Source organism: Salvelinus alpinus, chromosome 1, assembly GCF_045679555.1.
Source record: "Salvelinus alpinus chromosome 1, SLU_Salpinus.1, whole genome shotgun sequence".
Lineage (NCBI taxonomy): Eukaryota > Metazoa > Chordata > Actinopteri > Salmoniformes > Salmonidae > Salvelinus > Salvelinus alpinus.
Genome location: NC_092086.1, coordinates 66,489,398 through 66,504,808, shown reverse-complemented (window position 1 = coordinate 66,504,808; position 15,411 = coordinate 66,489,398).

Here is a 15,411-nt window from a genome sequence, read left to right as displayed (position 1 = left end):
CACAAATACGGACCGCAATACAATAAACAATTACTCACAAACAAACATGGGGGAACAGAGGGATAAATAATGAACAAGTAATTGGGGGATTGAAACCAGTTGTGTGAGACAAAGTCAAAACAAATGGAAAATGAAAAGTGGATCGGCGATGGCTAGAAGGCCGGTGACGTCGACCGCCGAACACCGCCTGAACAAGGAGAGGTACCGACTTCGGCGGAAGTCATGACACAGAATGCTATTGGGAAACCCCTCCCAAAACATGTGCATAGTGAGAATGTTCAGACTAATCTTTTATGCATATATAATTGTAGATTAGAATATTAGGTCAAGACAACACAAAATACTTAAATTAATATAATTTTTTTTAACCTAAATTGACTATTTTCATTCAGCTGTATTTTGTACCTGAGTCGGCTCAAACACAGCTGGCCATCTTTCTTTGAAGTCCTTCACAGGAACGGCCTGAACGACATCTTGTCTTCGATATGAGAAGGTCTTTGCCATTTTGGCACTCACAACCTTTTGGTTGCTGGCTCAACGCTCTAACCACTAGGCTACCTGCTACCCCCATAATATGCTACCTCATTCTAAAATAAGGAAGACACACATTGTCAATACCTGCCTGGGCAACAACGCATTGAGTAGAACACTAATAGGGCCCTATGAAAGTATTGTTCTTTTTTTCCCCAAATGCCGTTTTATTTTCCGGAATTCCGTGTTAACTTTTTGTTGCCTAACGTGTTCAATCCATTTGGTTGATTTAACAATACAGCATATATCTAATACCTACTAGCCAACCCAATTATTTCATTGTTTGGGTAGTTTGGCTTTTAACGTTAGATATTGTCACGCCCTGACCGTAGAGATCCTTTTTATGTCTCTATTTTGGTTGGTCAGGGTGTGAGTTTCTGGTGGTGAACGGGATACGTTGTAGTGTGGTAGATGGGATACTCTGTCCATCCTTTCCTAGCCCACGTTTACAGCGGCCGCTGCTAACTCAACGGCTAGGAGGTATCACTTCTGTAGCGAATAAGAGTTCAAAGTTCATACCATTCGCAACCAAAGCTCACGCTGAGGTTGGCTTCGTTCTGTAGTTATTTTCTGAATCCTTCTGACATCGGACCATTGTCCTAATGTACCCGGAACAGAAGGTTACATTTTCGTCAAGGGCTTATATAGTGGAGGGAGAGAAGGGTGTGTTTCATAATTTATAACCCATGTCTCTTCACAGGGGCGGCCCACTGATTGAGCACAGCTCTAATCTTATGAAAACCCAATTCTCTCATTTGGAAGCTAAAATTACATTTAATCTTTTCACAAATAGTTTCATTTAAATTGCACAACAATTCCATGTGAATCTATAATGTGTAGACTTTCCCAGATACAGATTATGTCGTCCTGTCATCAGTCATAATGTCTCAGATGACAACCGAACTGACATCATATTCATTAAGTACCAACGCATATTTTCAACTGGTTCTATTACCGAAATATGGTTCCTTTCCCCCCACTTGTTTGATGTTCCCAGACTCTCTATGTTTAACAAAGGCTATTCAAGAGTCCCTCAGTAGAGTCAGAGAGAGGGAAGGGAGAAAGGTATTTATGGTGGCGGTCATAAACCTTACCCACAGGCCAACGTCATGACATAAAAATGTCTTGGTTACACATGTATCCTTTGCTAAAAATGGTGCAAAAATATAAATAAGCGGAACTATTTACAAATGGCATTCGTGTTCGTTTTAAATCTCAGGTGTAGATAATTCGATTTCACTTTCATCCTTGCTTGTGCGTGTCGTGATAGTCTTTGAAGCAGTCCCTCTCTGCCAGGAAACAAAAAACGAACTGGCATTTTGGGCAGACGATCTGGCATTTCACCCTGTTTTCCCCCTGTATTTTGTGAAATGCTTGCAGTTCTTCCTTTGGTCTTTTGGTGTGTGTGTTGGACAGTGGCGCTCACCTTGAGTGGGGAGTCTTGTGATGGTTGAGTTGCTTTGGGCCCCCAATTCAGTCATTTCCAACATCAGCTGCTCTCGGAAGGCCGACTGGGAGAGAGGGGTTTGACCTTTTACTTTGGTCCACTGCTTGTGGAGAATAAAAGCATTTACTGGAGCAATGTCAACCAAGTGGTGAAAGAAAAGTCTGATACCACCTCCTGGTTTTGTGGAGGCTACTACCAGTTCCTATCAGAGAATTAGATAGGTCGACACCCCCCATGCTGGCATTGTAGTCCTTCAAAGAAACAGGAATGGGGACATTCTTCCTCACCCATGCCCCATTGGCATTTTTCATCTTCCTTAACTTCTACGGGATCGGTTCCCCCCCTAATACTGTTGGTATTACTAATTAGTGTTCCCAGTACAGAGGTGATAAAGTAGCGCTAAAACAGCTGTAAGGGGGTGTATGTTTCATCACTAACCACCTGTGGGCCTTCAGGTCGCTTGGGTTTAAACCTAAATTGTTCTGGCTCCTCATCATCTTTAAAGACTGTATGCCACCTGTCCTCAGTTTCACCTCCCTCTGTTGTGCTGCTTCCACTGCCTCTCCATCTTTTCTGTTGAGGCCTAGATCTCCTCCCTGCCCCCGCACCTCCAGATGAACTTGCACAGAGGGGAGTGGTGCCAGGGCCTGCAGTGGGGGTGGTTGAAGAGGAGAGGGGTCTTTGTGGAGTAGTGGATGTAGAACCATCAGACAGGGTGATTGACATAGCAGTGGGGGATGAAAATATTGACCGGCGAGAGCGCTTGCTGGGGAGGGGTGGCTCCCAAACGTCATCCTCCAAATCCTCTAAATCCTCCACTCTGTGGTGAATAAAATAAAGGGATATGTTGTTGTAAGACACAGAATTACAGTTGACTACATTTACAAAACAACATTACTGTAAAGTAAAAACACCAAGCCTAAACTTTATCTGTACAGTGACTTACATAGAAGGTGTGAAGCTCACACACAATGCAAACAGTAACACTTTGGAGACAAAGGCAGAGCTGAGAATCACAATTAAATGACCGCCATGAGCGTTTAGTGGCCTCTCCAAAGTTACAAGGATGAAACTTAGAACAGCAAACAGTGAACTAATATGAAACATAGACCATAACTACTTTGGAATTAACATTGAAATCCCTTGTTACATACAGTTGAAGTCGTAAGTTTACATACACTTAGGTTGGAGTCATTAAAACTCGTTTTTCAACTTCTCCACAAATTTCTTGTTAAAAAACTAAAGTTTTGGCAAGTCGGTTAGGACATCTACTTTGTGCATGACACAAGTAATTTATCCAATTGTTTACAGACAGATTATTTAACTTATAATTCACTGTATCACAATTCCAGTGGGTCAGAAGTTTACATACACTAAAATGACTGTGCCTTTAAACAGCTTGGAAAATTCCAGAAAATGGTGTCATGGATTTAGAAGCTTCTGATAGGCTAATTGACATCATTTGAGTCAATTGGAGGTGTATGGCTGTATTTCAAGGCCTACCTTCAAACTCAGTGACTCTTTGCTTGACATCATGGGAAAATCAAAAGAAATCAGCCAATACCTCAGGAAAAGAATGTGTAGACCTCCATAAGTCTGGTTCATCCTTGGGAGCAATTTCCAAATGCCTGAAGGTACCACGTTCATCTGTACAAACAATAATACGCAAGTATTAACACCATGGGACCACGCAGCCGTCACACCGCTCAGGAAGGAGACGTGTTCTGTCTCCTAGAGATGAATGTACTTTGGTGCGAAAAGTGCAAAGGACCTTGTGAAGATGCTGGAGGAAAAATGTACAAAAGTACATCCACAGTAAAACGAGTCCTATATCGACATAACCTGAAAGGCCGCTCAGCATGGAAGAAGCCGCTGCTCCAAAACCGCCATAAAGAAGCCACTGCTCCAAAACCGCCATAAAGAAGCCAGACTACGGTTTGCAACTGCAAATGGGGACAAAGATCGTACTTTTTGGAGAAATGTCCTCTGGTCTGATGAAACAAAAATAGAACTGTTTGGCCATAATGACCATCGTTATGTTTGGAGGAAAAAGGGGGAGACTTGCAAGCCGAAGAACACCAGCCCAACCATGAAGCATGGGGGTGGCAGCATCATGTTGTGGGGGTGCTTTGCTGCAGGAGGGACTGGTGCACTTCACAAAATAGATGGCATCATGAGGATGGAAAATTATCTGGATATATTGAAGCAACATCTCAAGACATCAGTCAGGAAGTTAAAGCTTGGTCGCAAATGGGTCTTCCAAATGGACAATGACCCCAAGCATACTTCCAAAGTTGTGGCAAAATGGCTTAAGGACAACAAAGTCAAGGTATTGGAGTGGCCATCACAAAGCCCTGACCTCAATCCTATAGAAAATGTGTGGGCAGAACTGAAAAAGCGTGTGTGAGGAAGGAGGCCTACAAACCTGAATCAGTTACACCAGCTCTGTCAGGAGGAATGGGCCAAAATTCACCCAACTTATTTTGGGAAGCTTGTGGAAGGCTACCCGAAACGTTTGACCCATGTTAAACAATTTAAAGGCAATGCTACCAAATACTAATTGAGTGTATGTAAACTTCGGACCCACTGGGAATAAAAGAACTAAAAGCTGAAATAAATCATTCTTTCTACTATTACTCTGACATTTCAGGTTCTTAAAATAAAACGGTGATCCTAGCTGACCTAAGACAGGGAATGTTTACTAGTATTAAATGTCAGGAATTGTGAAAAACTGAGTTTAACTGTATTTGGCTAAGGTATATGTAAACTTCCGACTTCAACTGTAGGCCTATGTAAACAAAATCCAAAGCAGAAAAAGCAGACAACTTATACAAAATGAAATACATATAGTAAATTAGCTATATAAAGTCATGAAAATAATTTACTTACAGATCTAAAAGTGAATCCAATCCTTCTAGAAATCTTCGTCGCCCGAATCGAAATCCTCGTTGTCCAAATCGCTGCCCTGTACGACTCCTGTATTTGTTTCAAAGCTTTCTATGTCAGTATATTTATTCATAGCTACCTTCTTTTTAGGTTCCTTTTCAATATTCTTAGTTTTTACCTTTTTTTCCCCTTGAGAAGACATCTTTTATGCTAAAGTGATGAAATCTGTTTACAATGTAATGTACAGTAGCGTGCTCGGTGCGTCTTATCTCTGAACCAGGTAGCAATAGTTCACATTTTGCATAAAAGGTTCTAGGCCTTGCTTTGTGCCACCTAGGTCAACTGCATATCCCTGGACAGCTTATCCCATTGGCTACAAGACTGTCAAGGTCCCATAGTAGCCAATCCCCTGTGTAATGGATGCGTACAGCGCGTAAGCAGGCAACATAATTTTGATGCGCAAAGATATAGTCACTCGGTGGACATTCAAAGTTGCCATTATGTAATACATCATCAGATTACATTGGCAATAGGCTAGATGTGTTCCTACCAAGCAAATCATTAATTTGATACTCCCATGTAGCAATAGCTCAAACACAGACCAAGTCGAGTCTCGGGGCTGGTGATCAATAACGATCGGTCACAGGCAGACAAATAAGATAGCCGCATGATCTGTGGAGTCCATGCTTTCAGTGTGTATCAATGTATTCTGTGTTTATTTTATTTATGCTTCACAACGCTAACCGCAATGTAGGTAGCAGCCATCTTGAAATGAGATTATCGGCTCGGCCTGCCCTTATACATTCGTATGCTCATATATGGTAGTAAGTCACACCAAAGATTTGAAGGTACCGATCAATAGCCAAGACACTCAGCTTTCCACAAACACCCTGCTTTTGCAGATGGGGCTACCATTCTCATACCATACTGAATTGAATTTAAAAAATCAAAAAGGGTCCCAAAATATGGGGACTTTACATTTAAGAGGTTAAAGGTCTTACTTACATCGGTTACGGAGAGCAAAATCATACTGTCATCCGGAACAGCTGGTGCTCTCATGCATGATTCAGTGTTGCTTGCCTAGAAGTGAGCATAGCAGTATCAAATCAAATCAAATTTATTTATATAGCCCTTCGTACATGAGCTGATATCTCAAAGTGCTGTACAGAAACCCAGCCTAAAACCCCAAACAGCAACCAATGCAGGTGTAGAAGCACGGTGGCTATGAAAAACTCCCTAGAAAGGCCAAATCCTAGGACGAAACCTAGAAAGGAACCAGGCTATGAGGGGTGGCCAGTCCTCTTCTGGCTGTGCCGGGTGGAGATTATAACAGAACATGGCCAAGATGTTCAAATGTTCATAAATGACCAGCATGGTCAAATAATAATAATAACAGCAGTTATCGAGGGTGCAGCATGTCAGCACCTCAGGAGTAAATGTCAGTTGGCTTTTCATAGCCGATCATTAAGAGTATCTCTACCGCTCCTGCGGTCTCTAGAGAGTTGAAAACAGCAGGTCTGGGACAGGTAGCACGTCCGGTGAACAGGTCAGGGTTCCATAGCCGCAGGCAGAACAGTTGAAACTGGATCAGCAGCAAGGCCAGGTGGACTGGGGACAGCAAGGAGTCATCATGCCAGGTAGTCCTGACGCATGGTCCTAGGGCTCAGGTCCTCCGAGAGAGAGAAAGAAAGAGAGAAGGAGAGAATTAGAGAGAGCATACTTAAATTCACACAGGACACCGGATAAGACAGGAGAAGTACTCCAGATATAACAAACTGACCCTAGCCCCCAGACACATAAACTACTGCAGCATAAATACCTGAGGCTGAGACAGGAGGGGTCAGGAGACACTGTGGCCCCATCCGAATTTAGCTTGTCTGGTAGGCTCGCATTACTGGGCACCTCAGCTGGGTTTCCCTTAACAACCAGTGATGGTTTGCAAGCCCAGAGCCGGTGTTGTAGTATTTGATCATCCTGTATCGACTCTTTGCCTTTTTGATGGTTTGTCGGAGGGCGTAGCGAGATTTCTTATAATCGCCCGGGTTTGTGTCCTGTTCCTTGAAAGGGGTAGCACTAGCATTTAGCTCAGTGCGGATGTTGCCTGTAATCCAGGGCTTCTGGTTAGGTTATGCAAGTATGGTCACTGTGGGGATAACGTTGTCAATGCATTTTTTTAATGAAGCCGGTGACTTATGTGGTAAACTCCTCAATGCCATTGGATGAATCCCGGAACACAATCTAGTCTGTGCTAGCGAAAGAGTCCTGTAGCTTTGCATCCGCTTCATTGGTTCACTTCCGCATTGAACGCGTCACTTGTACTTCTTGTTTGAGTTTTTCCTTTTAAGCAGTAATCAGAAGGATAGAGTTATGGTCCGATTTGCCAAATGGAGGTCGGATGAGAGCTTTGTATGTGTCTCTGTGTGTGGAGTAAAGGTGATCTAGAGTTTAATGGCACTAACGGATAGGGCTGCTGTGCTTCTAGCTCTTAGGAAACTGTTTTTTATGTGTTATTACTTACATCATTAGCCCACATTACTTACATCATTTGTGTTATTACATACAGCCGGGGAAAACTTTTGGATATCAGAGAGGCGGTTACTCATTACCAGCATTACAACCAGGAATATGACTTTTCCGAATCGGATCCTTTGTTTGTACCACCCAGGGCAAATGAACTGATTCCAGAGGCTGTTCCAAAACTCCGCCGGCGGAAAAGAGGTACTCAGAGTGGACTTTTAGTCCGACTCAGAAGGTGCGCATACCACCCACTGCTTCTGAGTATATTACTTGCGAATGTTCAGTCTCTGGATAATAAAGTTGATGAGCTCAGGGCGAGGATTTCCTTCCAGAGAGACATCAGGTATTGTAACATACTTTGTTTCACGGAAACATGGCTCTCTCAGGATATACTGTCTGAGTCTGTACATCCATTTGGGTTTCTAAGTTCATTGCGCAGACGGGCATACATATCTCTCCGGGAACAAGAAGGGTGGGGGTGTATGTTTCATGATTAATTACTCATGGTGTGATTGTGATAACATACAGGAACTCAAGTCCTTTTGTTCACCCGACCTAGAATACCTCACAATCAAATTCCGACCGTATTACCTCCCAAGAGAATTCTCTTCGGTTATAGTCACAGTCGTGTATATTCCCCCTCAAGCCGATACCACGACGGCCCTCAAAGAACTTTCCTGGACTTTATGCAAACTGGAAACCACATATCCTGAGGCCACAATTATTGTAGCTGGGGATTTTAACAAAGCAAATTTGAGAAAAACGTTACCACTAGTTCTATCAACACAGTCTGTAGTACTCGCGCTGCTAAAACACTCGACCACTGCTACTCCAACTTCCGGGATGCTTACAAGGCCCTCCACTGCCCTCCTTCACACACACCGCCAATCCTGATCTTACCAGACTTTGCCGTTTTGTCCTACCGATGCATAGAAAAAACATCTTTATTATCCATGTCCTTGTTCAGGTAGGACTTCGAGAAGCATATTATTTTACAGTTATTCATGTCCCGTTGATAGGATAGTCTCAAACGGAGCTCATCCACTTTTCAAGCAATTGTATATTTGCCAATAGAACAGAGGGTAGAGGCAATTTATTCATTTTCCGCCATAGTCTCACCAGGGTGCCCGCGCGTCAGCCTCTGTAGCACCGTTTTCACCTTCTACGAGTGTCGGGATTAGGGCCTGGTCCAGGATAATCAATATGTCTATCACCCCCGGCTCATTGAAGTAGAAGTCCTCATCCAAATCAAGGTCAATGATAGCTGTTCTGATGTCCAGAAGCTCTTTTCTGTCATAGGAAACGATGGCAGAGACATTATGTACAAATAAAGTTAAGATCAGCGCCAAAAACTACACAAACTAGCACAATTGGTCAGGAGTCTGTAAAATGTCCGCCATTCTAAGATAGCGGCGCGCATCTTGCCGGTTCCTGCTCATCTTTGCTTTTTTAAGGCTGTTTTTTCCTTCATTGTTACTTGTTTATGCAATAGTTTCCTACGACCGATAAACACTTTTGGATCATGAACCGGAAGCTACACACTTCTCTGGAATCAGATCTGGAATACTACATTCTCTCGTTTGTTGTTCCTGGCCGAGATGACCTAAGGCAATGGCGGCGAGGAAGGAAAAGGAAGGAAAGGGGGACTACAAGCTAAACTGAAAAGACGGGCTACACGGCCTCCTCTTCTTAGTATCCTGATGGCTAATGTCCAATCGCTGGAAAATACACTTTGTAGATCGTAGAGGGACATCAGGGAATGCTATGTCTTTCTTTTTACTGAGACGTGGCTTACGCTTTTCTGATGCTAAAATGCCGACCCCACTGTTTTCCAAGGGAATTCACGTGTTACTATCACACCTGTGTACACACAGTCACAAGCGAACACCAAGGCGATACTCAGCAAACTGTGCAAGATCATTAACCAGCAATAATCCTCTCACCCGGAAGCAGTCTTTCTTGTCGCGGTTGACTTTAACCAAGCCCGTCTAAAACACATTTCCCCAAAATATCACTAACATGTATCCTGCCCCACAAGAGGATACAGCGTCCATGAAGCATACAAACATCCACGCTGCATATAAGGCCATGTCCCGCCCCCACTTTGGCCAATCAGATCCCGTCTCTCTGTTCCTACTTCCCGCCTACAATGGCAACACAAGAGGGAGCCACAAACACAGAGCAAAGTAGGCGCTGGACAGAGGAAGCAGACTCAATTGTTTTCAGAATACTGATTGGAATTTGTTCAAAGATTCATCCACCAAGGACCCATTCATCAACATTGAAGAATATACATCGTCAGTCACAGCTTTCATTAGGAAATGTGTTGATTATGTTGTACCCTCAATAACAATCCGGACATACCCCATCCAAAAATCCTGGATGAACGGAGGTATCCGTACAATGCTGAGAGCCCATACTGCAGCATTCAATGTCAGTAGACCGGACCCCGATGACTTGGTGGTGGGCGACGCATACAAGGCAAGCAGGTACGAGCTCTGCGAACCCATTAGGGATGCAAAAAGACAATACAGACTCAAAGTTGAAATTATGTTTGACAATTCAGGCTCAAGTCTCATGTGGAAAAGACTACAGACTATCACAGTCTACAAAGGCAAATCCAGCTGTGTGTGCCCACCAAAGCCTCCCTCCCAGACGAGCTTAACACATTCAGTGCTCGCTTCGAGGCAGAGAATACCGAGCCATCCAGGAAGACACTCGCTGCTCCGGACGATCAGGTGCTTTCACTCTCCGAGGCTGATGTGAGGAAAACTCTCAAAAGAGTGAATACTCACAAAGCTGCAGGCCCAAATGGCATCCCTGGGCTCAGAGTGTGTGTGCTGATCAGCTGGCGGGCGTCTTCTCAGACATCTTCAACCTGTCTCTGTCACAGATTGTAGTCCCCACCTGCTTTAAGGAGAACACCATCATTCTAGTGCCCACAAAAAACAAGGTGACATGCCCAAATGACTATCGCCCCGTTACACTCACCTCAGTCATCATGAAGCATTTCGAGAGGCAGACCATTTCCCACATCTAGGCCAACATACCAGGCACACTGGACCCACTCCAATTTGCCTACCACTCCAACAGAGCCACGGAAGATGACATTTCTATTACTATCCACATGGCCGTAACACCAGTGGTGTAAAGTACTTAAGTAAAAACGTACGTAGTTTTTTGAGGTATCTGTACTTTACAATTTATATTTTTGACAACTTTTACTTTTACTTCACTACATTCCAAAAGGAAATTATGTACTTTTTAGTCCATACATTTTCCCTGACACCCAAAAGTAATGCTTAGCAGGACAGAAACATTGTCTAATTCACACACTTATCAAGAGAAGATCCTTGGTCATTCCTACTGCTTCTGATCTGGCGGACTCACTAAACACATGCTACGTTTGTAAATTATGTCTGAGTGTTGGAGCATGCCCCCTGGCTATCCGTAGTGTCCGTAGCTATCCGTAGTGCTATCCGTAGTATAGTGTTGGGAGCATGCCCCCTGGCTATCCGTAAATTTAAAAAATAAGAAAATTATGATGCCATCTGGTTTGCTTTATATAACTCTTCTTTTAGACATCTCTAACCCTGTGGAGTCTATACCCTATCTCTTGGACATGCTTTAAAGTTTTGGGACATTCTCTGGTTATAAGTTAAACCATTACAAAAAGTGTGCTCCTCCCCATTAATCAGTTAGCAGAAGGTATTGGGTATGCTAAGTCAAATCCTCTAATGAGAAAGGTATATCTAGAGAGACCTGCGTACTTTACACCACTGGCTGTCGAGTTGAGTGTGTAGAATAAAGACATTAAATAGCCACCGCATATTATAGAAAGATTGCCTACCTGAGATAAAGCCGGTTTGGTCAGAGTTAATTATATTAGGCATCATTGTCTCTAAACGGCGCGAGAGGACCTTAGTGAGAATTTTATAATTGCAGCACAAGAGGCTTATATGAGCCACAGTCTAGGCGATTCATGTCCTTTTAAAGCAAAATCGAAATAGTTGCCTGGGTAAGTGTCTGGGGCAGTTTCTGATTAGAAAGGATTTAATTGTACATTGAGCTGAGGATTGGGGATAGTTTGGAGGAGAGTGCTTTATAAAATTCAATAGGGAAGCCATCAGGCCCAGGAGCTTTAGGGGATTCCCAGATTGTCTAGACTGTCTAGAAACGCATGCGTACGAGATGTGTCAGGAAGAGCCTCTGACAAGTAAAGAGCAGAATAGAATTGCTTAACTTGATTGTTGATTTCTTTGGGATTGTTAGAAGTTAAATCAGCTGCAACACAGATTTCAGGTATGGTGCTGCTGGCAGCGGTTGTCGATGCTGGTGAGATAACAACGTAACAGCTTTCTCCCTGTGTTCATAAAATGTCTACCTAGACTTAAACAGAAGCTGCTCCGTTTGTTTAGTGTAAAGATTGTCAAATTCTGATTGGTGTAGCAGTCTTTCTTTGTAGAGTTCAGGAGACGGAGAAGAGGCACATCTGTTGTCCACATCTAGAAGGAGTTGAGATAGCTCTGATAAGCTTTTAGTGAGCTGTTTGTTGTCATATACTGTATGAAATAATTTGGCCCTTTGGATATGCTTTTAACGACTCCCACACAGCAGAATAATACATGTCAGGGTTACAGTTGATCTGTAAAAAGACATCAATGGGAGTTGATATGTATTTTTTAAAGGCACTACAGGATGGTAGTAGTGGGTCAAGTTGCCACACGTGTTGGAATGCGGTACTGCCTGTAAAGTGGATATCTTGCTGGACAGGGCTATGGACTGAGATAACGATTCTGTGATATTGGCTATTAGTTACAAAAGGAAGTATTCTATTGTCCAGCAGGAAAAAGTCAATGCTAGAGGAGACTGGAGAGAAAAAGGAGTACTGTTTAGCAAAGGATTGCTCCTCCTCCATGGATCAGACAAATTATAGGATTCTAGAAATTAGTTGATTACTGTGCCTGATTTTTAAATTAAGTTGTTGGGCATCGGTCTGGATCTGTCTAGACTTGGATGTACGTTCTCCTCCTCAACCCACCCCCTGTGACCAACCCCATCCATATGTGATGACTTAAAAAATAGATTTTAAACATGCTCACAATATACTGGTAGGGTATTCTATTAAGGCATGGAAATAGAGAGCTCAGTGGTTAGTCTTATGTAGCGACCTGGCTAATTAGTACCGAGCCACCTAGTACCGAGGCAGTCCAGCCGCAGCTAGTTGGTAAAAGCTAATTGTGTCATGTACTGTAAATAAAATACTATTCAAACTATATTATCATTGTTCATAACATTGAGTTACTGGAAGAATAATTAAAATTTTTGGCAGGGTGGAGGCATGTTTCTAATCAAGACATGAGTTCACTAGATAGTTGGTTCTTAGTTGCATTAGCATGGCTAGTGTATTAGGGCCAGGGGCTGAGTATGGGCCTACAATGGCTAACTAGTCCGTCCTGTGGATGTATGTAGGTTGACAACGATGTATTCTTTGTCCCTGGTTGGGTCCACAAATGTCTTGTGCTCGCCAGAGGGAGTAGTGATCTCCAGCACTGCTGGGTAGAGAATGTCGAACTTTGTGTCCCGGCAGTGATGTAGGAGCCCCCTTACCTCTTTGAAGACTGATCTCTTCTTCATGACTGCCGCTGGTGCAGTCCAGGTAAATGCAAATCTTCTGGCTGTCGTGGGTGATGGGAGCCGCTTGTGATGCCTTAAGGAGGACATCCTCCTTCTCATGAAAGTAGTGGAATTTGACTAAGATGGGTCCGGGCGGCTCCCCATTCTTCGGTGCAGACTGTAAGCTTCTGAGTACACGGTCAAGGGTGGGAGCGTAATGGAGGCCTAGGATTTGTTGTAGCAGTTTAGTTATGAACAGGTTAGGCCGCAATCTGCCTACTGTCTCGAGAGTGGCTATTTGTCCGCATAGGTCAGTGGATAGTGACTCCACCTTAGGGAGCACATTCTGTTCAGACTTAATGATAGCCACCAATACCTTGGCTAGGTCAGTGGGGTCAGAGTCCGTGTCAGTGTCCTCGAAGCCCGAGGCTTTAGCTTGTGGCCATTGTTGTTTATACATTTTACGATGAAAAGGCCAAAAATGTCAGGAAAAATGGCCAAATTAGTGAATTGGATTTGATTCCTAATTAAATGTTACAAATGTGGTAGGAGAGGTGTTGGTGAAGTATTCATAGTAAATTGTTTGCCATAGACAGGAGAACAGAGAAAACACGTCTTCACATGTTGCTGCTCACCAGCACCACTGCCAAAAGTGTTTCTAACATGTATTGACTCAGAAGTTAAAAACGTATCTAATACCTTGATTAGATAAGTGTTTGAATTTTCATAAATCCTTCAAAAAATATAAAAAATGTCTTGCAGAGTATTTTGTGTAGATTGTTCACAAAAATTACAATTAAAATATTTTTTTTATCCGACTGTATCACAATAAAAGGTGAAGAAATCCAATGATTTCTTATGAAAACTTATGATAGGCACTGTAAAAGCAGGGGTAAAGTGTAGCCAGGTCACCCTCGATTCAAGTCAGTATTCGATGTCCATCCATGTCTGAGGACATCGGGAGGTGAGGTGGAAACCGGCCATTAGGGACAACAGCAGTGAGCGCTGTTACTTTCAAGTAGGTTTCGGTTTTACTAGGGCATTGTGGATGGGGATGGGGATGGGGGATGGGGGATGGTGGATTGGTGTAACCATCTGCCTTTGATTCCAAAGCTTGCAAGTTTGAATCCAGTGATAGAATTTTTTTTTTTATATATTTGTTTTAAGACTATCCCAAACCTTAACTCTTACCTTAACCATTCAGAATTAATGCCTCACCTTACGAATTTGGAGTTAATACCTAAACTTAAACGTAACCACTTTGAAATGTGACGTTTGGAACAACTTCAAAATTGAACGTTTGAGAAACATTGTTGAATGTCTAATTCTGTCATGAGACTGTGAGAGCTGGTAGGTAAAGTGACTACACATCAGGATAGATAAGAGTAAAATAAAGAACGGAGTAGCAGCAGCATATGATGTGTGTGTGTGTGTGCTTTTGTTTGAGAGTGTCAGTGTAGTGTGAGTGAGTGGGTGAGTGAGTCTTGTGAGTTTTTAAGAATAGGTGCAAGATAGGGTCAATGCAGATACTCTGGGTAACCATTTGATTAACTATTAACTATTAACTAGCAATCTTATGTCTTGGGGATAAAAGCTGTGTCGGTTGGTCTGAGAGACGATTCTCTGTTATCGTTTGCTGGATGGTAGCTGAGTGAACAGTCTATGGCTTGGGTGGCTGAAGTTCTTGGCAATTCTTTGGGCCTTCCTCTGACACAGCCTGATATAGAAGTCCTGGATGGCTGTGAGTTTGGCCCCAGTGATGTACTAAGCCGTCCGCTCTAACCTCTGTAGCGCTTTGCGGTCGAGGACAGTGCAGTTGCCATAGCAAGCTGTGATCAGCCAGTCAAAATGCGCTCAATGGTGCATCTGTAGAGTTTTGTGTGGACCATGTTAAGTCCTTATTGATATGGATACCATGGAACTTGAAGCTCTCGACCGGCTACACTATAGCCCCATCGATGTGGATGGGTGTGTGCTCTCCCCCCTGTTTCCTGGAGTCCACAATCAGCTCCTTGGTCTTACTGACATTGAGGGAGAGGTTGTTGTCCTGGCATCACACTGCCAGGTCTCTGTAGGCTGTCTCATCGCCTTCAGTGATCAGGCCTACCACTGTCATGGTGGCAGCAAACTTGATGATGGTGTTGGGGTCGTGCGTGGCCATGCAGTCGTGGGTGAACATGGAGTACAGGAGGGGACTAAGTACACACCCCTGAGGTGTCCCTGTGTTGAGGGTCAGCGTGGTGGAGGTGTTATTGCCTACCCTCAGCACCAGAGGCCGGCCCGTCAGGGAATCCATGATCCATTTGCAGAGGGAGGTGTTCAGTCCCACATTCCCGAGCTTGGCGGGACTATGGTGTTGAACGCTGAGCTGTAGTCTATGCATCCTCACATAATTATTTATCCTCTTATTCAGG